Source organism: Natator depressus, chromosome 6 (genome assembly GCF_965152275.1).
Source record: "Natator depressus isolate rNatDep1 chromosome 6, rNatDep2.hap1, whole genome shotgun sequence".
NCBI lineage: Eukaryota > Metazoa > Chordata > Testudines > Cheloniidae > Natator > Natator depressus.
In genome coordinates this window covers 27,885,262-27,911,868 of record NC_134239.1, presented here as the reverse complement: position 1 = coordinate 27,911,868, position 26,607 = coordinate 27,885,262, and the positions used below count along the sequence as shown (strand labels likewise).

Sequence of the window (26,607 nt, the reverse complement as noted above, 5' to 3'; positions counted from 1 at the left end):
CTTTTCTTTTTACTCTGTTCAAGGTATGCTGCATGGGATCTATTTTCCTTTTTATCTATCCTTTTAAGAATTACTGTCTTTTTAAAGAGGAAAGCAGAGTTAATATGTGTATCCACTCCCCACATGCTGTTAGATTCATCTCATGGAACAGTTCCTCTTTCTTAAATGAAGAAATAAAGGCAGATTTTGTCACCCTTGCTCACATTGAGTAGTATCTTACTCATCATATAGTCTCCTTGATATCAATGGGACTACTCAGGAGAATGTGAATGAGGTTATCATAATCTGTCCCATTTTACGAAATCTTTGGTTTTTCTATGTGTTTTTTGTGGAATCACAGGACATATTCAACCAGTGTCAGCCAAGCATTCTTCAGATCTTCTGGTGTAAATCAACATTGACTTCAATGAAGTTATGCCAGTTTACATCAGCTGACAATCTGGCCCCGTGTTATTAGTTTAGCTGTGTGTATTTAAATGCTGTTGGGAAAGAGACGGAAAGGCATATCCTCAGCTGGCATATGTTGTCATAGCAACAACTTATACTAGCTGAAGTTCTGTCTGTTGATCATTTGCAAAGATGCTGAGATATGTTCACCCCGACAGTCTCTTACTTCCCAGTTGCCTTTAAATACATTTCCAGCCTTGGCTCTGAGGAAGGTCTAAGTCCTGTGATGAGAGTAAATTAAGACGGTTGAAGCTCAGCTCTTAAGACTAGACAAATAAACATGATATTTGAGTTTACACTGTGTCCTGTGTGGAAATGGCTTATAATTATTACCAGATTTGCTTTAACAGAAAGGCCCAAGTTAGTCAGCTGCCATGGCATTAGACTAAGTCATACATTTTGGTCTTTTTCTACAAGCAAAGTTATTCCTGTTTGTGAATACTCCACATTCACAAAGCAAACTTGGTGCGCTGACTCAGTAAAACGCCAGGAAGATATGTGACTTTGAAGTTAGAGTCCTGATTTGTGTGAATGTCATCTAAGGACAATGAGGTGAGGTGAGGTGGGAGAGGAGGAGGGAAGCCCTTTTTTTCATCTTGAAAGCTTCCTTATGGTGGATTTGCTGTGGACCGGATATTCAGGGAAGCTCACAGATGTCTCAGGATCAAAGAGGAGCCTTTGCTAGCTCAGTAACTAGAGTGTTGTTGATAACAATTCCAGAGGGAGACGAGGGTATTAAGAGGAGCATGCTGTTTGAGCTGGCAGAAGTTAGGATCATAAAGTTGTAGCTCTCTCTGTGGAGAGCGTACAGCCAGCATTATTCATAGACTTAATTGGTTTTATTCTTTGAACCTAATTCCTATGAAACTAATGCAAAAACCTTTCATTGACACCCTATGCTTCATAATACCAACAATTGGGATTAGGGACTAAATCCTGAGAGGTGCTGAGCAGCTCCAACTCCCATGACTGAAAAGTAAAAGGCAAATGAGGTGTCAGCTGGAGCTAAACAGTAAAGGAGATGGGATAATAAACACTTTAGCTTCACTCCCTATGCCAGTCCACATCAGTGAGTTTTTCACTACCAGCCAGGATGCAGCAGCTAATGGGAGCACTAAGAATTTGAATATTTCCAGCCTGGATTTCCATTATTCCTCAATAGTTCACCTCCATCTACAGTGGCTCACGACAGGGTAATTTCCTATCTCATATGGGTTGCTAGAGTAACTGTACTGTTGCCTGTGAACCGGATTTTTTCAGTCAAGGTTTGTCTGTTGTTTACCTCTAGTATGTCACAATTTATTTTAGTACATGTTAATAAGCTAAAACATACCCCTCTTTTTACTGTACTTTACTGATGAATGTTCTGTAGCATTGCAAGAATATTTCTCCATAAGAAAAGAAAAATTATGACACTTGACCCTCGACCCAGTATTTTGCATTTTATTACACTGTATATGTGTATAACCATAATGGTAAACAGTCTTATTCTTGTATATTTTTAGCTTGTTGCAGACAATTCTAAAATACCACACAGCTCTTCCCTTCGGTATATTTTTTTCTGACAAACAGGAATTTATCTATACATTCTGTTCTTTATTTTTAAATCAGTTTTATACAAAGCTATAATGGCATGTGAAGGAGTACAAAGCAGAAGCCAAGTGCCGCAAACCATTGCTCAAATGAGTAGCTTTGTTAACTTCAAAGTGGCTACTTGTGTGAGTAAGGCTTTGCTGACTTTAAAATGAGAGTATTTGTCTTGTGGTAAAGTCTGCTCACCGCAATACTGCATTGCAAAAATAGGATAATTTCCTGTCTTACAGTGAGTGGGTATCATTGTGTATTAAAATACACATGGTCACTCACATTTGATTACCTTGTGCTGGATCATGCTCTTTTTAAAGTCAATTAGAGTTTTGCCATTGACTTCAGTGGGAGTGGGAACTGGCTCCTGTGTTTTGAAATCACCAGTTTCAATGATATGTCAAATTAGACTAAACATCAAGTCTGCTTATTTTTATGAGTGGTGGTTCAAATGTTGTTAAATAATTCATTAAATATATCAGTGACTTGCAAATATATGATGGGTGTAAACACCAAGGATGGAGAGAATTATTTAAGGTGATGCCTAGAAATAATAAGATGAAATTAAGAAAAGGAATCTGTAGGCTGAATTTCAGGAAGAACTTCCTAACAGAGAGATGTGTAAGGTTGAAGAATTCTCTTTCAAAGGCATTGATAGAATCCCCAGTACATGGCATGCTTAAAACTAGACCGCACAAAGCACAAAAAAATATACTCCAAAGAACCATGTTACTCTGGTAGAGGGTGGATGAGATGATCTAATAGGTTTTCTCCATTTGTAATTTCTGTTGGTTACTCAGTATACATTGGGTGTGAGCAAAGTAGTTGAGATAAAAATCAGAACCAGCTTGATATTTTGCTCAAAACTTAGACTTTCTGAATTTATACTTTTTTTTTTTTAGTTTGGAAAATATTCAGTTAACTTGCCCTGCCCCCGCCATGCACATCCTCACTGCACTGTGGCATTTGTTAGGTGGGCTGTTCTGATCGTAGAATCATAGAATATTAGGGCTGGAAGAGACCTCAGGAGGTCATCTAGTCCAACCCCCTGCTCAAAGCAGGACCAACCCCAACTAAATCATCCCAGCCAGGGCTTTGTCAAGCCGGGCCTTAAAAACCTCTAAGAATGGCAATTCCACCACCTCCCTAGGTAACCCATTCCAGTGCTTCACCACCCTCCTAGTGAAATAGTTTTTCCTAAAATCCAACCTAGACCTCCCCCACTGCAACTTGAGACCCTTGCTTCTTGTTCTGTTGTCTGCCACCACTGAGAACAGCCTAGCTCCATCCAGGTCCTTTTCAGCAGATGACCCCTAACTTATTGCCATTTGTGTCTTATGACAGGTTATGAACTCAGGTGGTACGTTAACTCACCATCGTGGCCAGTATGTTATTCTGATCAACATTTCACAAATCACTGGCCTCTTCTTCTTTTATCATGTTTTTCATCAAAGTATCGAGGACTTCATTCTTTCCTCATTTTCTGCTAGATTTATGTGCCGATGGGAATGGTCTCTGCTTTCACTGGCAGCAGTTGCTTTAGCTTTCCAGTCTTCCATATTCTGTGAGTTTATGTCAATTATTTACCGAGCATCTGTCACCAAAAAGGCACCAGATGCCGTACATAAAATAAAGAATCATAAACCAGGTTCAGTGGCTGAGTTACAGGGTTCTCAACATCAACTGTCTCCGCCCTTTCCCATCTGTGCAGAATAGGCAGAAACAAGAGAAGATAAATGGTCTGGAACAAAATGACTCATACTAGGACTTCAGTTCTTAAAATAGCGACACAAGGGAATCCAATCATCCACTCACGGAAAGGAGTTTCACTGAGGACAGCCTGCCACTGAGAAGGCCTGACCTAGATTGAACCTCAGAAAAATGAGCAAGATCAACCTCACAGATCTATATTACTTTGTTGGGACATAGGGTGAAAAGCAATCCTGCGAGTACATCATTGTGGATCAGTTTTTGATTGAACAAAATCTTCCCATCTCATCATCTCTAGTGACTTTAACGCTTTTCATAAAAGGAGTGGGCTTGTTTGTTATTGATCGTCTTTCCAAGTTTACTTATTTCACCTGCTGCAGCTTCTTGAGCTTCAGAATATGATGGCAGAAAAGAGACTGTGAACAAAGTACTCTCCTGAGGAACTTGCACAAAATTATCCTACAGGCAGACATTCTGAGGAACCAAATAGGTGAATAAAACTAAGTTAAGTCAGGATTTAATCCTCCAGGAATCAGATTTTGAATCCTGAGCCTTAAAGATTTGAGTCAGGACTTTGAGAGTTTTAAGTGGGCCTAGAAGAAAGATCTTTGGAATGATTTTTTTATGCTGGGTAGTATACAGTAGTTATTTAAAGCTGGAAATGAGGGGTTTCAAGAAGCTAACATTTAGATGGGTTTCAGAGTAGCAGCCGTGTTAGTCTGTATTCACAAAAAGAAAAGGAGTATTTGTGGCACCTTAGAGACTAACAAATTTATTTGAGCAAAGCTTATGCTCAAATAAATTTGTTAGTCTCTAAGGTGCCACAAGTACTCCTTTTCTTTTAACATTTAGATGACAGTCAATCTGATTCTTATCCTGAGTTAGAAGAGAGAGGTCATTGTGTGGTGAAGAACAACTAGTGGTGTTTTTAAGTGAAAACTTGTACTTACAACTACAAAGGGGCGGATGTGCTTTCAGGAGTTCCTATTCTCACTGTTTCCAATGAGTTTATTTGATTTTTCACAATACATCTAAATAGCACCTGGACAACTGATGTTTGCTAGCCTGAAGGTCATGTCCCATGCCTTTTGGACCATGAAAGCCAAGAGTGGTGTTTTCAAAGCTGCCTAAAGGAACTGGATGCCCAGTTCCCAAAACCACCTAAGGGATTTGAGCATCCAGTTCTTAGAAACTCCCACCCTAAGGGTCAAATCCTGTTTGTCTTCCTTATGCCTCTAGACTAATTTACTTTGAGCAAGAAACTCCAGCACTGAGGGTTGATGAAGATCTCATAATAACAATAATCTATATTAAAGATTATTTTAGTATTAATACTGTTACAATAGCACATGGAGGCTTCAACCAAAATTGGGGCCCTATGCTGCTAGCTGCTGTACATACACATAATAAAAGTTCCTGCCCCAGAGAGCTTACAATTTGCATTACCCAAATCAGATAAAGAGTGGGAGGAAAGATTATTTTTCCCTATTTTACAAGTGAAGGAAATCAAAGACTGATAGAACTAGGAATTGAATCTAGGATTCCTGAGGACTAAGCCAATGACTCAACCACAAGGCTATCCTTCCAGCCCTTTGGAAAGGGTACTACGTTAGTGTGTCAGATACTCCTCTTCTTCCTTTACTGGCCCCCCCCCCCCAGCAAAAAAAACTTCAGTCAGAAGATGGGGGAACCCCTTTGAAAGGGGAGTTTCCCTGCCTTACTCACTGCCCCAAATCAACAGGAGAACAAATTCAAAAGAACGTGTGTCATCCTATGAGATATTAAAAGAATCCTCAGACCCAAAGTCTGAAGTCAGCTAGACTTGTGCAATGTGGCGCTTTTGGGTGAAAGGTAAAACTCAGCCATTGGCTCTGGGAATCAGGGCCATTTCCAGGTAGTTTTATTCTATTCTGTTCTTTGCAGATTCTTATTCCACACTCATCACCATAGTGGCTGAGTGCCTTCCAGTAGTGCATTAAGGATTGTGACTATCATCTGTCATCTGTTGTCTCTCCCATCCCAGTCTCAAGGGAAGAAGTGTGTGTGCAGTTTTAGTTGGTAAGGATTTTTTTTTTTCGTTCTTGTGGGAGTTTTTTCCCCACTGTCTTGGACTGGCCCCTGAGAAACTGCTGTCTCCTGCACAGACAAATTTACCCTCATTGTGGAAAGTTCTCTTCTGCTAGAGAAACAGAGTTATCAGCCACAGATTTCACCACAGAGGGTTAGGCAATCTTTTAGATATCCTGGGGCCAGGCCAGGAGTGCCTTGGAGATACGGACCAATACCTTGAAGCAATATTTCTACTACCTGACAGTACTACTACCAAAATAGGCTACCAAAAATGCATTCAGATGTTTGCTATCTATTGATCTTTGAGTCACCCAGCCTTGGGTGAACCATCAAGAACTATGCCAGAAGGAGGAACTGTATATTCTGGTTCTGAAGGAAGTATACTGAGCACAGATGGTTCGGGGTGAGAGAGGAAGTTGGCAGTATTTATTATCACAATAAAAATCTTGCATAGCTTAGTTGGGAGTTGGGTAATGTAATAAAAACTCATGGTATTCCTGACACTTCAGTGAAATGAGTCAAGTATTGGCAGGGCTGTAGACTAACGGTCTTAGATCTCTCTATACGATAACCCTACTGGAAAAGTAAAGCAACTTACTGTCTGTTCTTTTGATAGGTTTAACTGCCACATTGCTTTGGATCATGGCTTAAGCCTCCTTGTACCTACATATATTTCATATAATTTGGAAATGACTGTGGAGTTTCTCGTGTGAAGGAGGGCTTAGTAGGGCATCTTCAATTGACTTTAATACTTTGGAAGCTCACTTGGAATATTGCTTTCAGTCCTTCTCCTGAAGAAAAAAAAAAAGAAAAAGATTGGACACTGAACACTTTTTATCTTTTCTTTGTCTTCTTAGTATCACTAATGTGGAACTGAAGTATTGTTTTGAATGGAACCCACCTCAACACATGCAGACTAGTAGACTGCTTTGTGGACAATTAGCAGCCATTGTGTATCTGTTTGTAATACAGGTATGCAGTTCAGAAGCCTCGTTTAATTCCCTAACACACTGGGAAGCCTGCAGAGAGTTTGGAACTTTGGCTTTGAGCCTCCCTAAAGCTTTCTCTACCACTTGAATCAAGGTGGGCTGCTTCCTTGGTTCAGACCAGCTGCTGTTCTCCCAGCTTTGGCTGCTGATGAAAACTTGGAAGATTTTCTTCTTTTTCATGAGCGAGATCTCCCAAGCTGTTTGGCAAGATGACGAGCCTCGAGCGAATGCATTTGGTTCTCACTATTAAAAATCTGCCCACTCTTGCACAATGCCAAGGCAAGAGCAGGCATATATTACAATAGCATATCTAAAAATACCATACTCGGGCTTGCTCTGCTCATAGCTGCAAAAGTACACCACTCGCAACAAAGTGATTCAAAAAGCAATGCTGTGTTCCTTGCCTTATCCCCGCAGCTGCCACCTAGCTATAGAATTCCAACCGAGCTTCCACCTTCATATTAATTCATGTATTTCTTCTGTTTAACACAAGAGTAAATAATCCAAGAGCCAGCCTGGCCCTCTGTATAATCAACCTACCTTCACCACGCTGTGCAGTCAATTGTTGCTCCTCAACGGCAGTCCCACTGGACCACTAGCAGAGCCAGTTCAATGGCTTGACAGCATCTCTGGTATCTCTAACATCATTTTCTCAGACTCAGAGGAAGGTTTCCTTGGCAGAAGAGTTCATAGCAGGCATGTCTTTAGAGCATAATTCTTTGTAATACACACTATGTTGCATTTTTTTTAAAACAGTATGTTTTGTGGAAAATGCTCTCTATTTTAAAGAACTGACTGTTTGGTTTAGAATTAGAAACCCAAACAAATACTCCCTCAGACGATATCTGTCTGTCTATAGCAACAGACAGTGTATAAACCTCCATGGACAGGATAGAACATCGGTCTTCTCTTAAACAGCCCTTGTTCATTACTAAACACAAAGGGACAGATCCTAAGTTGATGTAGATAGGCGTAGTTCCATTCAGGTCAGTGCCTGGTGCCACAGATACCTGGTGGGCTTTTTTCCAGCAATGACTACTTAAAAGGGACGCTATCATGGTTTTTAGCTTTCACCAATGACCTTCCTTCAAGCATGGTCCCATTATTGAATTACTTTCCATTATAATCTGTATAATACCTATCTATAATGGATTATTTTTGTCGGTGGTATTTTTTTTTTAGAGAAAAGCATTGTGGATCTGAAAATATATTAAAGCCATAGGCTTTGTTTAATAGTAAACAAACTAAGGAGTGTCTGGCTTTGATTACTCACTGCCGGGTGCACCAGAGATCTAGCATTTGGTCTGTTGTGGTGCTGACATCATTTTAAAATATTCTACACAGCTTTTGTCTGTCTAAAAAAGCATATAGCTTGATGGAAAACAAGGGTGTTAGGAGAGAGAAGACTGTTTGCTTTTATGGGAGTTCCTGGCTTTCTGTTTTAATAACAATAGTTCAGCCTCTTATAGATTGATCAGTAAATGGTTTGATCTTTAAGCATTATATTTCAGAAGCAGAACAGTGTAACATGAATGCCTGTTCCATTCGTCAGGTCAAATATGGGCTGGATTGAAAACCTTGACCACAGAACAAACTATTAATGTAGTCTGTTAAGTACCCACCTTTTAAAAACTCTAAAATGTACATAAATATCAGTATCATGTTAGGAGGCATCTGAATAACTGACACACACTTTGTTGGCTTCAAAGACATAAGGTCTTGGATATTGAAGGGTAAACCTCAAAAGGGTTTGGGTAAGTACCTCAAAGTCTGGATGCTTAGGTGATTATCTGGAGTCTGCCAAATATGGATTAAAAAACCATAGCAAAATAGGCTTTTTTGAAGTATTTCACCCATTGAGGTTCTGTTTCTTGTCAGAATCCAGAAGCCCAGAATTGCACAAAAACGTAAAGTAATTAACTAAACATTTCAGAACCATACAATAGGTCTGAGTCTAAAATTGGGCAAGGGATTCCACAAAAGTACAGGATCTGCCTATGCAGAACAGCTAACAGGTAAAGGGTTTTGGACTCTCACTGATCTCTACCACAGTCTGTCCACTAGATTTGTGTCCATGGCCGGATTTATATTTTGTTTATATTTTTTCAAGGAATTTGGTGTTGAATTAGCCACCAGAGGGAGCCTATCCAGTTGTTGGAGTCCAATGGCAACAGATTGAAGTTGACAGAGTAAGCACTGCCGTGTTCAAATGTCATTCAGTGGTTCATATTGGCTTTTACATAAATGGAAGCTCAAATGAAAGTCAGACGTTGCCTTAGTTTTACTTTTTTATTAAAGGAAACAAAAATGCTTTTGCCCACTTTTTTTCTCGTTATGGGAAATAGACATGCATATAAGACCTATGGGTACAATTTTCAAAAATCCTTCAGCATACTAGGAGCCTAAGTGCCATTTTTCAAAAGTGATTTAAACACTAAGGCACCTAAGTCCCATTGATTTTCAATGAGGTTTAGGCTTCTAAGAACCTGCATCAGTTTTGAAAATGGAATTTAGCCTTCTAAGTCACTGAAGCACTTTTGAACGAAGAAAATAAAGCTACAGTAATTCAAGGTCTCACATTGTGGTACTAGCCTAGATTCTCCATGGAGTTTGCTTTTGCTTTCTAGTATTTAATGTATGTTTCACCACCTGAGGATTTATCTGTATAAAGGCTATGGGTAAACTTTGTTTGTAGTCTGTCTTTAGTAGAAAAATGAGCCTGATTCTCCACTTCCAAGTCATTTACACCTGTGTAGAGTGAGCAAAAAGTGAGTGTAAAACATTGCTTTTCAGATTTGGTATCATTTTTACATCCACTTTATGTGGAGGTAATAATTAGGCCAGGTGCAAGGCAGTGGAGAGTCAGGCCGCAGGAATTCATTCTCAGTATAAATAATAGAATCACGGAAATGCAGGGCTGGAAGGGGCTGCGAGAGGTCATCTAGTCCAGCCCCCTGCACTGAGGCAGGACCAGAGTATGTATTAAATGACATTTAGTACATCGTTTGGGCATTTCACTATAATGAAGCACATGTTTCACGAAGCAATATTTCCTGACGAAGGCTCCAATACAGGAAAACATGCCTATTGAGGAAAGCACTTAAGGACATGCTTAACTTTAGACACATGCTAAGTCCCATTGATGTCAATGGGATTTAAGCACGTATGCTTAAATGCTTTCTTTTAAGAAGCAATTAATTTACGCAGATGCTTAAATTCTCTTCTGAATTGGAGCCTAAAGGTCCAATCCTGCAAACATTCTAAAGGACTTAGTTTTTACAACCACACTCACAGTAGTGAGCGCTAAGCCTGTTAGAAAGTGTTTGTGGGATCAGGCCGTAAGTAAGCCAGAGAAATCCAGAGATAAGTGATTTATTAGCTTTAACAAGGTGTTTAGACAAGTTGGTGAAACTACTTTGTCCACTCTCTTGAATCCATCCCCATCATTGTCTAATACACCTTCTGGGCTCTGACCCTTATCTGTTGCCGTCTGATAACTCTTGTTATTTTCACACTAGTTCTGCTTTCACTCCTACATGGCTGCAGGGCTCCTTGTTTCTCAGAACTGCAAGATATACTGGCTGTTATTGCCTCATTTTTCATGAAGTCTCTTAGGTATCTATCTTTGCATCACCAAACCTGCACCTCTCTAGTCTGATACTTTTCCACTAATTGCGCAATATACCTGTCATTATCATTACTTCTTTATCCTGTTACTACAGTATTTCTCTGTGTATGTGCTGTGGAGTACCTTTGAAGGCTAGTAGGATATGGCACTTCTGACAGATTGGCTATGTAATGCAATGGAAATGTGTCGCGTGCATTAATACATAATGGGGAGAATGTCAGTGTTATGAAATAGTTCATGGCAACATAAATTAGCACAGAACTGAATGATCGTGCTCGTTAAGAATTGCAGTTGTGGAGCTGTGCTACCGTTGTTGTATCAGATGTGGTTATAGGATGGGCACTGTTTTTAATGTTATTATTATAGCTGACAATTGAGATCACTCTGATTTAGAAAGTTTCCTTTTTCAACATAGGCTAAATTGTTAACAGACAGCTTTACCGGTACATTGCAAAGCCTAGTCAAAGATGCACTCTGTGCCAAGCAGCAAGTATGGTTCACTATTGTGCATATCCTGCTTCCTAAGGCCATATTAATTGATAAGTGAGGAAAAGGTAATATTTGGAAGAAATTAATTTTTAGAAGCATGTAGGGCCCTGAGCATCCAGGTTTAGCATAATAATGAAAGGATGACATATTTCCAGGCTGCCTGCTCTCACCAGTGTTATTTCTTCAGAAATGAAGCAGCAAGGTTTTCCATATGTAGCATTCAGCTTCTTTTCACTGATCCTTATTTTCATTATTATTTTTATTATACGTCCATGGTGGCATAGCACAGTGCAATGAATAGTAATCTCAGTGGCTGGAAATGTATTATAATACTTCTTGGTCCTGATTCTGAACTCATTGTCCCTGGTGCAAAATCAGGAGTAACTCCAGTGAAGCTAATGGAGGTAGACTGTTGTAAAACTGATGTGAGAGGAGAATCAGGCCCCTAATAATTAATGATTTCCATCCAGAGGAACTGGACTGCAAGGGTGAAATTCTGGCTCCACTGAAGTCAATGCCAAAACTCCCATTGACTTCAGTGGAGTCAGTATTGCACCCCAAGTTGTCTGTGCAAAGCTATATATCAAATCCAAAGTGGTATCATATATAATAATAAATTGCAGAGTCATCTGATAGATTAGATATGGAACTCATGGTGATGATTATCAGCGTGAGACTAGAATGGCTGCGTTATTCACAAGTAGCAAAGTCACCAACTGTGTTATGCAGGTTGTCCCAAACGATTGCCAATAAAGGCCCATATGTTTTTGAAAAATGAAAGCTTAGTTTCTGAAACACAGTTCTGCAGAAAGGCGTGAAATCTGAGACAACTTTTTGGTGGAATGGTAGGGTACACGGGACCCTGGTTATAAAGTGTAAGTGTCCTTACAAGAAGCAATTTTAAAAATAGCCCAATGAAGTTTGGTCGTTTTTGTTTTTTTTTAATCCAACATTGGATTAAAGAATGAGAATAGTACAAGAAGGTCCAGCTAACTGTTGAGCGGCTGGTTCCTTTGTCATTATAAAATGTGGAGTCCTGAATGTGTGCAGTTAATGGAGAGTTTGGAAGCAGCAGTAAGATGTGGCAAGGGTTACAGCGCAAAGCAGCTATGTCCAAATCTGCTTCCTTCTCAATCAATAGAAAAGCAGGGTTGAATTCAGATTCTTTTTGTTTGTGTGTGTGTGGTGCTGTGGTCACCAAAAAAATTCAAAGCCTGAGTCACTTTTGCCTTTGTGGTATTTCAAAAGGCATTTAGAAAAGTCACTTATTTTAAAAGCTAAAAATATACCATTGAGACTGTACTAACTGAAGATTTGCGGTTCAAGGGCCCAATCCTGCAAACCCTTATTGGTGTACACAGTCTTTATTGATGCAAGTAGTCCTATTGAGTACTGTGAGACTACACATATGAGGAAAGACTGTGCAGGACTGGGCCTGAAACTGCTGATGTTACTGAACTGGGTGTGGGCTCAAGAATCAGCAAATTTGAACCATTGTATGGTGGTGTCTATTCTCTTTTTCTTACAGTGGTCAATGTGCCTTTGAAAGTGTGTTCACTGGCATTCAGTCTAGAAGTACAAGAAAAGGAACCGTATTGGGGTGCATAAATCAAAGTTTGAAACTCAGTTCTTTTCTTGTCTTAAATTTCTAAAAGGCCCACTGGCCTGCAGTCAAGTCAGTCTACTTGAAGATGCGTTTCCATATAGTGTGCTGATTGAGTAGTTTATAAGCAAAAAATGCACAGTGCTTCTGTATGTTTCACTAAATCAGTATTTTATATTAGTAAACATTAGTCATTTTCACTGTTCTTTTTTGGGGGTGGGGGCTTGATTCAATTAAATCAATGAAAAGATTACTTTGAAGGACTTTGGATCAGGCCCTTGATCAAGTTGTTTCTTAATTTTTGGAATGGCAAACAATATAACAAAACATATAAAGAAAAGCATCGGATGTAAACATGCATATGGCAGGGGAATGCAGAAATCCCTTGTAGAATAAAAGAAGCTGGTACAATGGTACTCTACCAAAACAGTCCCTAATCAAACTAAGAAATAAAATTAATAGTAATAATAATATTCTGTATGTAGACATTGACTTTCAACAAGAGTCACCAAGATCAGTGTTAAGATTTAATCTGTATGGACTGGATCCAAGCAAACCACCACTGACTGACTCAAAGTCAGAAGTCTAATCTAATGTTATAAACCAGGGAGACTGCACCCATGTACAGACTAATCAGAAGTTGGTTTCAGTTTTGGTTTTAACCCTGAACCATTTTGTATGGGAAAGGAAGCACATCTAACTAACAATGGCTGTATTTCTCCATAAACCTAACACTGGAGGATTTCTTCTCATTTTATCATGTCTGAGACGGCTGAGGCGGGTGTCATCATTTGCTAATGAAGCTCCCCTGGTTCTCCTTTTCAGATTAGAAAGCATTGTATCACCTCTAGCCAGGGCCAGATGTGTCACAAAGACAGGACTTGTGGTTGCCTAGGTCAGCAGAACATTCCCAAACTGTTTGTAAGAGTGACTGCAGGCTGCTAGGGGCTGACATATATTGATCTGATTAAGGGCGGGCAGGGGACTCCTAGAGATGCCTCTGCGTTCAGCCAACCAAAAATTCATCACCTTTTCACACGAACTCATGACTAAGGAACTGCTTGTTTTTGGTTATGCTGAAGGAAGAACAACAAACCCCAAATATCCTCAATAACTACTTGGAAACTGATTTTCCTAGAGGTCGAGCACCCATAGCACCCACTGGTTAAAGTGGAGCTGTGGGAGCTCAGAACTTAAGAAAATCATCTCGCGTGACACTTGTGCCTGGAAACCCATGTGGATTCTCTTGCACCCAGCAGGGCTAAAGAAAGTCAGCAGGGATTCCACAGCAATGATTCCTCTGGATTCCTGGGACCACTGCTGAGGAGCAAAACCAGATGCCTCTCTGCCTCCTGTTCCACTGCTCCACTTGGTGACTTACAGCCATCAGGGAGTGGCAGGTGGGCATCAGGAAAGAGCGGGCAGGTCAGAAGGTGAGTAGAAAAAACCTGCTTCAACCCCATAATCTCCCAGACACCCAACCCAGCAAGGTGCCCCAGAATCCTCCAGCCATCTCACCACACATGCACGCAGCTTCTCAAGCACCCCCTGCGCGTGCACACACACACACACACACACACACAGACAGAGTGTTTCCCCAGGACCCACCAGGCGTCCCATCTTTCTAACAGCAAAGCATCCCACTACTCATGCAGCTGACTCTGGAATTTCCCATCAAGATCTTGAGTTTCCCCAAGCATCTCCTCCAGCTGCTTCTCTCACCTTCCTGAGAAATGGGGTTCCTGTGTGTGTGAGGAGGGGGCTGTCCCAGCTGTTACTTCCGGGGAATAACAAGGATGGGGTCCTGCCTCCTGAGCCCATTTGCTCCTCGGGCTTGAGGTGGGAAGGGAAGGTGGTGGGTGGGCCCCTTTGTCTCAGCTCTGTCACTGCTTGTTTTTGTATTTTTGTGACTTAGTTATGGTCTAGCCATGCTTCTGTACCTTCCAGAAAGGTTTCAGAGAGTGGTGGGGCCAATGTCCCTGAACTGAAAATTCCCACCTGTCTCTCGTGTGCCTGTCAAGGATAGAGTGGAGAAAGCCAAATTGAAACAAACAAACCCACTTCTGCATCTATCTCATCTTATTATCTAAGGGCCAGATCTCCCGGTGGTATAAATTGGTGGAGCTACACCAGCTGAGGATCTGGCCTTACATTTCTCCTTTGTGCTATCAAAACACTTCAGCTATCTACATCAAGGTGAGGTTTCTGGGTAGAACTATACAGGATAGTACAGGATGGGATTTTCTTGGTTGTTATTCAGAAAATGGCTGCATGTATTTTTAGTTGAACTGTAAAATCCTGCATTGATTTAAGAATTGTTTTGAGCTGCGGGGCCCCAATCCTGCAACTCAGAGCACGTGGGGTATAGTGCTATACCAGCGCGGAGCCCCATTAAAGCCAGTGGGGTTCTGCTCGGGCACAGCCATCCACGTGCACCTTATCCACTGCAGGATCAAGGCCTAATTCTTCATGGATAAGCAGGGCCAGATTTCCAGTTAGACAAAGTAGGCACGTGCCTAGGGGCGCTGGTGTTCTAGGGGTGCCTTACCTCTCTAAAAGTGTGTGCAACATGAAGGTCATCTACAGGCAGGGCTGAAGATGCTGTGCCTAGGGGCGTGTAAGGTGTAAATCCGGCCCTGTGGATAAGGCCAAAAACCCTGCCAGCCCTTTCCTTTCACATGTCAGTAGGCCCATATTTCCATGCTCTGACATCACTACATTCCTCACTCCATCTTTATAAGATTCATAAACTCACACGCAGCAACTCGGGTTTGGGACTGGGAGACAATGGCCCTGATTCTGTAAACACTTGCGCGTTTGCTTAACATTAAACAGGTGAGCACTGGTAGATTTCAGTGGCCTTGATGGTCACCTGATGCAGTTCTTGCTGCTGTATGGGTTGTCGTTGCCCTAGAATGGCATAATGGCTAACCCTCTGCACATCAACAGACGGCTTGTACAAGCTGAGGATGTCGTGAGTGTGTGATGGAGAAGACAACTAGTCTAAGGAGTGATATTGCAATGAGTAGCACCTTAACCTTTTTTCTTCCTTCACCTTTGGTGCAACTTAGGTCAGCAGAAGGAAAAAGAGTAGACCCAGTCTCCTCTCCGGGAGAAACAGGTCGAGGGTGGGGGGGTCTGCCCCAGGAAGAGTTTTGGCTTTCTAGGGACCCAGCAGCAGGGGCTGAAGCAACCCGAGGGCTGAGTGAAAAGATGAGAACCCACCAGAGGTGCTGGCTGGTGGTAGTATACTTTGACTCCCAATCCAGACGTCCCTTCATGTGCAGTACTCCTATCTGTAGGGTCCATCATGGTAGAGAAGTGACAGAAATCTGTTGGAATGAATATAAAAGGGAATTCTCTGTTGAGGCTGCTGGACACAGACAGGACCCTGTAGTGCTCTCTGGCTTTCTAGTTCCAAGACTAAATAGAGCCTCTGTTGCCTAATGTCATCACATAGGGTCCACAGGGGTTTCCTGACACTCCAGGGGAAGTGTGCGGAAACACTGTGTGGAAACTTCTCTATTCCTTCCCATATGAAAGTAGCTGATGCCCCAAGGGGTGCTAGCAGGGGCTGCAGTTGTGAGAAATCCTCATTGTGCTTTGGGCACCTCATCATAAAGCTGTCCATGATAGAGTGCCCCCTCTGGGAACCACACAGGGAACACACACATGAGTCCAGTTATCCCCCACCCTAGCAGGTGTTGTAGAGGGCTGGTGCTCCATCCTCCAGCTGAGGCCTCTGGAGTCTCGTCCCTTCTTGGGGTCCCCTGCAAAACCACAGAACAGCCCGCAGTAAGTAAACGGGGTGAAACAGAAGAAAGGAAAAGAAAAAGCCTGCAGGAAAAACCCTGGGAATATCACTGTCCACTTCAGAGGCCATTGAGGTTCCAGTATAAGTATCAGTCCCCTTTCCCCCTCTGCTCAGGGGTCCTGCACCATGTATCTGCGAGGAGGGGCTCTGCAGTATGTCACTCTTCTCTTCAGGGCTGGAGAGGCTCAACAGCCTGTTCCCTTCCTCGGGTTGCCCCAGTCTGAGAGGAGTTCCCTCTCTTTTAACTCCTCCTCCAGTCCTGCCATGATTTGCAGGTGTGGAGGGGCAGGGCCGTTCCAGCCCAAAGCAGCTCCTTAACCCCGTCCATGCTTGTGAGGGGTTTATATACTCGGTTATATACACAGGCCAGGCCACAGTCTGGCTGCAAATTAAGTCCTGTCTAGCTCTTGATTGTGTTGCGTCTGTGGTTGCCAGCCGCGCAATGTGAGTCTAACTACTTCAAGTATGGATGGGGATTGTGCCTTTTTATTTTCTGAACCTTGGACAACTGCATAATTTATTAATAACCAAGTGCAAGCGTGGCAATAATCTGCAAATGTCTGAGGGTATGTCTGCAGTGCCGGCAGAGGTGTGAGTGCCGTGCAGAAGCACAGGTGGCCACATGGAATGTACAAGCCCACCCGGGACTCTGGATACGGACTCAAGCATCTAGCCTGTGCAGTCTCCGGCACCAGCACAGCTTCACTGCTGTTGTTGTTTCAGTGAGCTAGATCAAAGCTAGCTTGGATGTGTCTACAAGTGCTGCACTCACCCCTCTGATTGCAGTGTAGACATACCCCGAGTCTTCACATGCCCTCTTCTGTACTCCGTTGTTGAGGGAATAGGTACAGGCTCGGCACCCTTAGACAAAGGATCATGCATGTTTGTATAGTTTCCTGTCAAGGAGCAGTCATTAGACTCTAGGAGGTGTTCTTTTGGGCAGCTTTCCATGTGAATATAGCCTCCCACATGGATTTCAGCAGCATCCCCAGGCAAGAGTCTCTGAGATTGCTGAAATTTCTGATTTGATGAAAGATCTTCTTGTCTCAACAGGTACTATGGTTTCATCAAACCGTGTACTGACAAGCATATGGGATGTTTATATGCACACTTTATTTCTTGTTTGCACAGTGCTTTGAAAATGTAAAATATCGTAGCAATGCTAGCTGCTTATTATTATTATTACTACAGTTATTATTATCTTACTCTCCCGTAGTTTTGAACAGCGGTTATTCATGAGAAATCTGTGCAACAAGTGGGAGTTTTTCAAACCTTCTCTGGTCAGATTGTGTGCAATCACGTGATGCCAGATGTCTCAATGTAACCCTGATATGATGCAAAAGCAAATAGGCTGGTGCATGACAACTGGAGAAGCCAAGCAGGTAGTTACAGAAGAGCCAGGACTACAAATACAAGATCCTCCCACCATACAAAGAATATTAAACAAAAATAATAATTGATAATAATAAGGCCTTTTGGCTGATTGCAGATGTGGTCGTGTAATTGTGGGGGCAGTTGCTAGAATCCTCCATGGAGATGCAGGATTATTTTTGCTGACTTACTCTGATATTGGTTCAGGTAAGTTCTCTTAGTTCCAACATTCAAGCCTCTCTCTGAGATAGAGGGAACATGTTCGACAGGGAAAAACCTTAGGAACAGCCACATTCAAACAAAAGCTTACATTTACATTTTATGCTTGTCACTTAAGTTAGTGATAAAGGGAAACCCCGGGCAGGGGGAAATTTGGACCACTTCCAGTGCCTGATGCGTTAAGAGCAGGTAAACACACTTGCTTTCTGAAGGGATCTGTGTATATATTGCTAAGGGAGATAGTGAATAATATCTGTTTTACTATTTTTGAAGATATAATAACAATACATTAGTGGGCCTGTGTTGAAAGCTGTGGCATTGGTGTTTGGTGCTGAGATATGTGCATGTTATGCACTGTAACTGTCTTACCCACTTGATGCTTGGAAAACTGTCCCCTAGAAAATGACTTCCAAGCTGTTTGGCAAATGGAGCTTGCATCTTTTCTCAGTGTAGATCAACTGACAGGTTTCTATCAAACTTGGGTATGGCTGGGACTTTTACAAAATTCACTGAATACTTTTTTTCACTGTTGCAGGGATTTGCCTTGTCCTTATAGATGAATTACAGGAAAGATTTGTAGCCCAGTGGGCTAGTTTGCCTTTATTATATTTACTGCTTCGCATTATATTCTGCTTTGCATTATTTTTAGCAGTAATGCAAGAAACCTACAGGCCTGTATGCTGTAAGACATTAGCTTCAGCAAGTTAGCGTAAGGCTTGAGGCCTATGACCTTCAAACAAATAAACCACAGATAAACAGCCAAAGAAAACCCCAAGTATCGGGGAGCCAAAAATAAAGTGTTTAAGGGGAAGTTTTGACCAAAAGTACATGATACTACCACAAAAGTGTCATGGCAATAAATTAACATATATAACACGTACATGAGGTACCTAACCACAAGAGGGCCATAGTAACAAATTGACGTACGTGTACATTGGCCAAACTGGACAGTCTCTACATAAAAGAATAAATGGACACAAATCTGACATCAGGAATCATAACATTCGAAAACCAGTAGGAGAACACCTCAACCTCTCTGGCCACTCAGTAAAAAGACTTAAGGGTGGCAATTTTGCAACAGAAAAGCTTCAAAAACAGACTCCAACGAGAAACTGTTGAGCTTGAATTAATATGCAAACTAGATACCATTAACTTGGGTTTGAATAGAGACTGGGAGTGGCTGGGTCATTACACATATTGAGTCTATTTTAAGTTTACCCATGTTAAGTATCCTCACACCTTCTTGTCAACTGTCTAAATGGGCCATCTTGATTATCACTACAAAAGTTTTTTTTCTCCTTCTGATAATAGCTCATCTTAATTAATTAGCCTCTTACAGTTTGTATGGCAACTTCCACCTTCTCTGTATGTATATATATATATATCTTCTTACTGTATGTTCCATTCTATGCATCCGATGAAGTGGGCTGTAGCCCACAAAAGCTTATGCGCTAATAAAGTGTTAGTCTCTAAGGTGCCACAAGTCCTCCTGTTCTTTTTGCGGATACAGACTAACACGGCTGCTACTCTGAAACATGTTAATAAGTTGAAATAATTGATATATTAACCTACAGAAGAAAAACACTCCAATATTAATGAGGTCAGAAAATGCAAATAAGGAAAAGGGAAAAACCCCCTACTGAATATGCATCAAACATAGCGTTGTCAGTATAACATATTATAAAAGTTGCATCCCAGCCTAGAGGAGCGGGGAGAAGGAGATGTAGTCCTTGGGACGTGCCAGAACAATGGCCACTGGTAATGAGGGAAAAGGTAATGTTGATGAAGAAGATGATGGATAGCATTTCAGGTTGTTCTACAAGGGATGGTGTGAGTATATGGATGTGCATATGTACATTCTGTAGTATTTTTATCTACCTTACTGAGTTGGGGTGTTTGTAACTGTGCTAAATGTGTTAATAAACTATTTGTAAATATAAACAAGTTCCTATAGTGTAAGAGTTGCAACTGCGCACATCGGGGTTCCCAACTATATAAATAATACTGGGCCTGATGTTGGAACACAAACCTGTCAACCCTCAAAATGATAACTGGGGATTCTTAAGTAATCAATACATATATAATGTGTAACTCCGGCTACAGATTGATCTACTTTTCTGTAGTTTGCCTGAAGCTTTTGTGAGCCAAGAAACTATTTTTTTAAAATGATATACTGTAAATGGCAAAAGCAGAATCCGGCAAAGAGATGCCGTGTTATTTTTGCTGACTCACTGTAACGTCAATTCAGGGAGATCCTATTAGTTCTAGTGCTCTCTGTGCCATCATGCTGTTCTACAGCTTTTCACTTACCGTGGAAATAGTCATAAGTACATATTCCACCTTCCTTTTTCATTGCCCTTGTCTTGCCTCTTGCTGATGCCCAGAGGAGGGGAATTCAGAAATGCAACTGCATACTCATCCAGAAGGCTTAATTTGGGGAAAAAGGAGTGATAGGTTTCTATGTTTCTCCTCTGAACCAAGTGTTTCCTACTTGAGTTGCCAAAATGAGATGCCACACACTGGATTGTGCAGATCTTCGTAATAGGATAGTCTCTCTTCTTTCTTTCTTGCCTTGATCAGCAGTGAAGTAGTTAACAATGATGACAATTAATTTATCATCATTGGGCATAACAGTTATAAACTCACTGTGATGAAGGTGGCAGTTCACACCTCTCAGGGCTTTTTACAAACTCAGACAGATGTCACAGCATCGGTTTGCACTCTCTTAGTGTTCTCCAGAGTCATAGGCTATATGTAGGAACACCACCTCCCTGAACGATGTTGGCTCAATGGACAGAAGCACTATTCCTTTGGTATACCTGTGTCTATACTGGGGATTTTGTCAGCACAGCTATTTCGGTCAGGGATGTGTATGACTGATGTAGCTATGCTGATTTAACTTGTAAGTGTAGACAAAGCCATCATGGTTAGAAACTTACTTTAAAAAAAAAAAAAGCTGAGATTCTAGACACATGATGGCAACTTGTGGGTGGTATGCTCCTTACCTACATGCCCCTTCAATATGAGCTCTGCATGTACAGGTCTTCTCTGGATCACAAATTGAGTCTGAGCCAACAATGTGAGGTAGTTGTAAAAAAGACTAGTATTCTGGGTGTATTAACAGGAATGTCATATGTAAGACATGGGAGGTAACTGTCCTGCTCTACTCAGCACTGGTGAGGCTCAGCTGGAGTATTGTCCAGGTTTGGGTGCCACTAAGAAAAATGTGAACAAACTGGAGAGGGTCCAGAAGAGAACAGAAAAATGGTAAAAGGTTTAGAAAACCTGACCTATGAGGAAAGGTTAAAAAACCTGGGCATGTTTAGTCTTCAGAAAAGAAAACTGAGGGGGAACCTGATAGTCTTCAAAACTGTTAAGGTTTGTTATAAAGAGGACAGTGATCAATTGTTCCTCATGTCTGCTGAAGGTAGGACACGAAGTAATGGGCTTAATCTGCAGCAAGTGATATTTAGGTTAGAAATTAGGGAAAAACATTTAAATGTAAGAGTAGGTAAACTCTGGAATAGTCTTCCAAGGGAGGTTGGGGAATGCTCGTCATTGGAGGTTTTTAAGATTTGGTCGACAAACACATGTCAGGGATTGTCTGCCTATACTTGGTCCTGCCACAGTGCATGGGGTTGGAGTAGATGACTTCTTTAGGTCCCTTCCAGCCCTACCTTTCTGTGATTCTATGGTTTGAAGGTTGAAGTCTCTTAGGAGAGACTAATACCCAGGAAGGGAACAGAAAGCCCTCCTGTATGCACACTCAAGGAAATGGGCAGAATGGCTCCTGAAAAGTGACAGTGATCCTTGCATAGGTGCATCATGAGAGAGAAGAAAGATTGTTCTCTATGACTATACATTCTGAGATGAATTCTCTTGCCCCCAGAGTCACTGCACGTGTAATGCCGACAGACCCCAGTCGTCGGCAGGCAGGATCGAACTGGGGACCTCTGGAGCTCAGTGCATGAGCCTCTACCACAGGAGCTAAAAGCTAAGGCTGTAGAGCAGACTCATTTTATCTTTCTCTTTAAGTGGTCTTGGTGCCACTAGATGGGACAGAACATCACACCCAGAAGGTGTGCGTTTTACACATGCACATAGCCTTTCCTATGTCTTTCTTTAAATCTCCCTTGAGACTATACACTTTCTTCAGTCCTTCATTGCTTTCTATTTTCTTCTTTCCCTTTTATCTTTTCTTCTTTCCCTCTCACTCCCATATTTTTTTATCTTCATTTAGTCTTTCTCATCCACCCTTCCTTTCTTTGCTTCCGTTCCTTCCCCTTTAAAATCGGATGCAGCATCATCCTAATAAGCCAGGTTCTTTGAATGTTTCTAATGTTGTGTTTGAAACCTGTTGAGTGGCAATACTGCGTTTGCAGGATTTATAAATACCTTAGCAGCTGAAGCTGTTGTAATTAGCTTCATTAATTGATATTGTCATTAAGCTAGTATGTTATAAATGGCTGGCCTTATGACTGCCCTCTGCTTCTAAATAATTTGGGTAAATTTCCAGCTGTCGATATGGGATAGAGAGGTCATTTATTTTTTAAGTAGCTTATGCCTGATTCTGGGATTTTTTTACTCAGACAAAAATCTCATTCAGTTCCACTGTCCCTTTGCCCTGGTCCTTCCCTAAATCTATAAGCTGCCCCCACTCATATCACTGTGAGTTTTGCCAATGACTTCAAGGGAAGCAGAATCAGACCTAGAATAAGCCCACACCTTGTGTACACACAAAAGATGTACTGCTTTAACCTTAAAGTTATAGTTAATGAGGACAACAACCCCCCCCCCATGTGGATGCAGTTATACCACAATAAATGTTCTTATACCGGTATAGCTTATTCCCATATGGGAAAAGGGAATAAGCTCTGCTGGTATAAGGTACCATTGTATCAGCATAACTACATCCATACTCGGGGTTGTAATGGTATAACTACATTTGGTCAAAAATCACACCCCTAACCAACATAGTCATACAGCTACAAAAACTGTATGTAGATCATGTCTTAGGTCACGTCTACACGTACAGCGCTGCAGCATGTCTGGTGAAGAGCTCTCCCGTCGGTATAATAAAACCACCTCTGCGAACGGCAGAAGCTACGTCGGCAGGAGAAGCTGTCCTGCCAACATAGCACTGTGCACATGAGCGCTTATGTTGATGTAACTTATGTTGCTCAGGGGGGTGGTTTATTCACACCCCTGAGCAACATAAGTTATGACATTTTGGAAGATGTGGGATGATTAATGGAGAAGAAAAGACAGGGCATTTGGACTGCAATGCTGTCCTGTTGGGGATGCATTTTACCGTGTTGCTGATGGTATTGGGATCAGCTGATTGGTTTGTTGAAATAATTACAGTGAGTGGCTGGTGAGGAAAATAATGTTTACAGAACCTAATGGATTCCACTTGTTGAGTTAGTGACACCTCTATCCTATTTAATTCACATATGTACTTACTGTTACTATCATTTCAAGGCTGTATTTCTGGACCTGTCGTACCACATTTCTCTAAAACCTCAAGACAGGCAAAGTCATGGCTGAGCAATATGTTTTCAGTTTCCAAACTGTAAACAAATTACTTTCCCACACACTCTGTATTGCACTCTCCCCATTAGAAATACTTCTTTACATGTGCTTACCAAGCTTTTTTCTTTCTCTCAACACCAGACCTTTTACAAATAATTATTTGTGCTCATTTCCATATTCAGTTTGCATATTCAGATCTTTGATCTTCACAAATAAAGATCATCTTTGCTGTTGACGCGTGATGATGATATTTTCTAGACATTATGTATTTGTCATTATATGTTACTTGGGGTGTAGTCTGATAGTCGGAGCAGGGTACTGGGAGTCAGAACTGCTCAAAGCCATTGACCTCAAGCAAGACAATTGTAGCTGGTTTGTAACCCTACAATCCAGCTCACTAAGGCTCAGTGCATAAAAGAGTGAGTCTGGTCTCTGCTGCTTCCTCTGTGCTTCGGGGGGAAGTGATCTGTTGCAGCTCGTTTGCTGGTTCAGATAACTTTCCCCTCTGCTCTGGCTCCAGTGCACAGTCTGGCAGTTGAGGGATGGAGCTATGGTTCTGCCCACCGTCTTTTTGAGGATGGGAGTAGCACTGGCAGGCTGGTGGGTGCTGCTCTCCCTCCTTGCAGCTTCTGGTAATGTGGGTGGCCCATGTGAGCCATAAAGGAGTCCCTTATGTTCCTTGATCTGCCCCTTACATGCAGTTGAGTTCACAATCTGGACCCATAAAATGGGATTTTCAAAAGTGGATAGTGTTGGCCTAACTCTGCTTCCTTTAAATCCGTTGGAGCAGAGTAGGAGAACAGTGGGGGAGGCATTTTTGGAAATCTCACTCTTAATCCCTCATTGCTGCAGTTTATCAATCTGTAAAATGGACATTATAGCAATAATACTTACCTAAATCCCATCATTACTGTCTGTAAAAGCACAGAGGAAAGGGCCTATTAGTGCAAAGCACCGCCATTATTGTTACAATACATGCTACAATATATCCAGAGCTTTCCTTAAGGATAAGAGTCGACTGCATTATTATTCTCGCTGAGAAAGGCACTGAATGAAGAGTTGTAATCTAGAGGAAGAGGTTAAAATTAAAGTATCTTCTTGTTCAGCTTTCTCTGGCTTCACCCACGCTATCAGCACGATGGACTCACTACTTCTTTGGTGTGTATGTGTACTGCTGCCCTCTGCTGAATGGAATCAGGCCTGTTTAGGTATCGGAGGCTATTATAACCACAGGAATAGGGCAGGGACTGCTATTTATTGTCTACTTGCACAGTGACTAGCACAATCGCTGAACCCAAGTTCTTTGTTATGGGTTTTTGTAAGAACAATACTTAGAGGCATTTGATATGGCATAGTGGACAGAGCACGGGACTAGTACTCAGGAGACATGAATTCTGTACCTGCCACCAACTACTGCGATGGGAATGATAAATAATTAAGGGAGATTCTTTTAGCTCTGGTAGTAGAAGTCTGTGTTTATGCCAGATGCATGCAGAGTAGACGGTATGTACACAGCCATGGAATGTTAGCGATTAAATCTGTGTTCCCACAGACTCTGGGTTAGACCCTCTGCCACTCTGAATATGATTATGGTCTGTGGGGATTGCCTCACACCAGGGTTATTTATTCTTCCGTTCCTTCCCTTTTCTCTCCAAAACCCATCAAGTCCTTTTTTAGTCTTTGTGCCTATAAATACATACATATGTGTGTGTGTTTATGTGTGTGTGTGTACTGTATATAAATGGGGTGTACTATAGTCTGATAGTCGTGTGCTCCTCTGATTGAGAAATTGGCATAGGGGCATAGAGCACGCTATGCTGGATGAGCCAGGGATTCCTCCCAGAAACTCTAAATTGTGCTGGGTTTGGAACGGTTAAACAACAGCATCTTTAGGGTCTGCTTTTGTAATATAGACCAAATTGTCCCCAGAATGAATTGTCAGCTTCACCCTCCCCTGCCCCTGTTAGAACATTATAGATCTTTTTGGTATGGTTCCCTTTTGGTCCAGATTATTTGAGTTTGACTGTAATGGCTCAATCCTCAGCTGGTGTAAATCAGCAAAGCTCTGTTGGAGTTCTTGGAGCTCTTCCAGTTTACACCAGTTGAGGGTCTAGCCTTAGATCACTGTTGTTATAGTCATTTGATGTGCTTTGTTCCTGCTGAAAGTGATAGTGCAGCACCTACAACCGTCCCCTATTTTGTAATCTTAATGTCCTTTTCCTGCAATAGAAAAAAGATTAGGCAGGCAACCCCCACAGTGGCTGTTCTCTGACTCCACTTCAAACTGTCAGTCATCTTTCACCAGTTCCCCCTACTGCTTCCTCTTCACTGTGGAGATAATGGAAGAGTTTCCTGTGAGCTCATATCTCTTTTTGATAAATTGCTGGGATCTGTATTGAAAAGCATTGTCTGGCTGCTCTTATGTTGTGGTAAAGGAATTCTGTAACTGTCTGCATTGTGTTTTGCTTCCTTTCAACCAGAGTATAGCTGAACGGGTCAGGACCAGATCCTTCGCTGTGCCAAGGCTCTGCTCAGCACAGCTGAGGAAGTTTGGGAGGCAAAGATAATTTAAAAAAGAAAAGCCTTTTTATTTTTCCTAGACCCTGGAGGTGATGGAGGCTAATCTGTCCCATGGCATAAATGCTACAGTGGCCCCTACAAGCCTCTTGGGGATTGTAGGAGCACAGCACGATCCAGCCACACTCTCTGCCTCCACTGGCATGTGCCCCTCTGATTGGGGAAGTTGCATAGATGACATAGAGCATGCTATGCTGGATAAGCCAAGGATTCCTGCAGAGAATCCGCAACTGCCTGCATAGGGAAGCTCTATGGTCCCTATACCCAAAGATTCCATGGTGTAGGGTTTGGATGGTTGCAAAGTTTGATACTATTCAGTTTTTTTGCTTAAATCCTTCCTTTTAATTACATAAAAATCCTGGGCCAGTATAGCTCGACTCTAATCTTTAAAGTGATATTAAAGATCCTCCCACTAAATCTAGCACTGCTTTCAGCTTTGTATTTTTTGTAAAGAGTTGTATTGCCATCTTTCTGCCTGAGAGTCTGGGGGCCAGATCCTGCTCTTGCTTACATTGGTGTCAGTCAGGAGTAACTCCACTGAAGCCCATAGAGTTACCCCAGTATAAGAGTGGTG

At 41.8% G+C, this 26,607-nt stretch overlaps 1 protein-coding gene across 6 annotated transcripts in view; it reads left to right on the top strand.

Moving 5' to 3' along the window:
• Positions 1–26,607, top strand: part of OSBPL5 (oxysterol binding protein like 5) — a 218,839-nt gene that overhangs the window by 68,860 nt on the left and 123,372 nt on the right. Inside the window, exon 2 of one of the 6 annotated variants that reach the window (XM_074954868.1) lies at positions 13,780–13,953. The exons of 4 other annotated variants lie outside the window; for them this stretch is intronic. The gene's annotated coding sequence lies outside the window, so the exon portion shown is untranslated. Of the gene's footprint in view, positions 1–13,776; positions 13,954–26,607 lie in introns of all 6 variants that reach the window. One more of the 6 variants, XM_074954869.1, reaches the window with a different exon arrangement.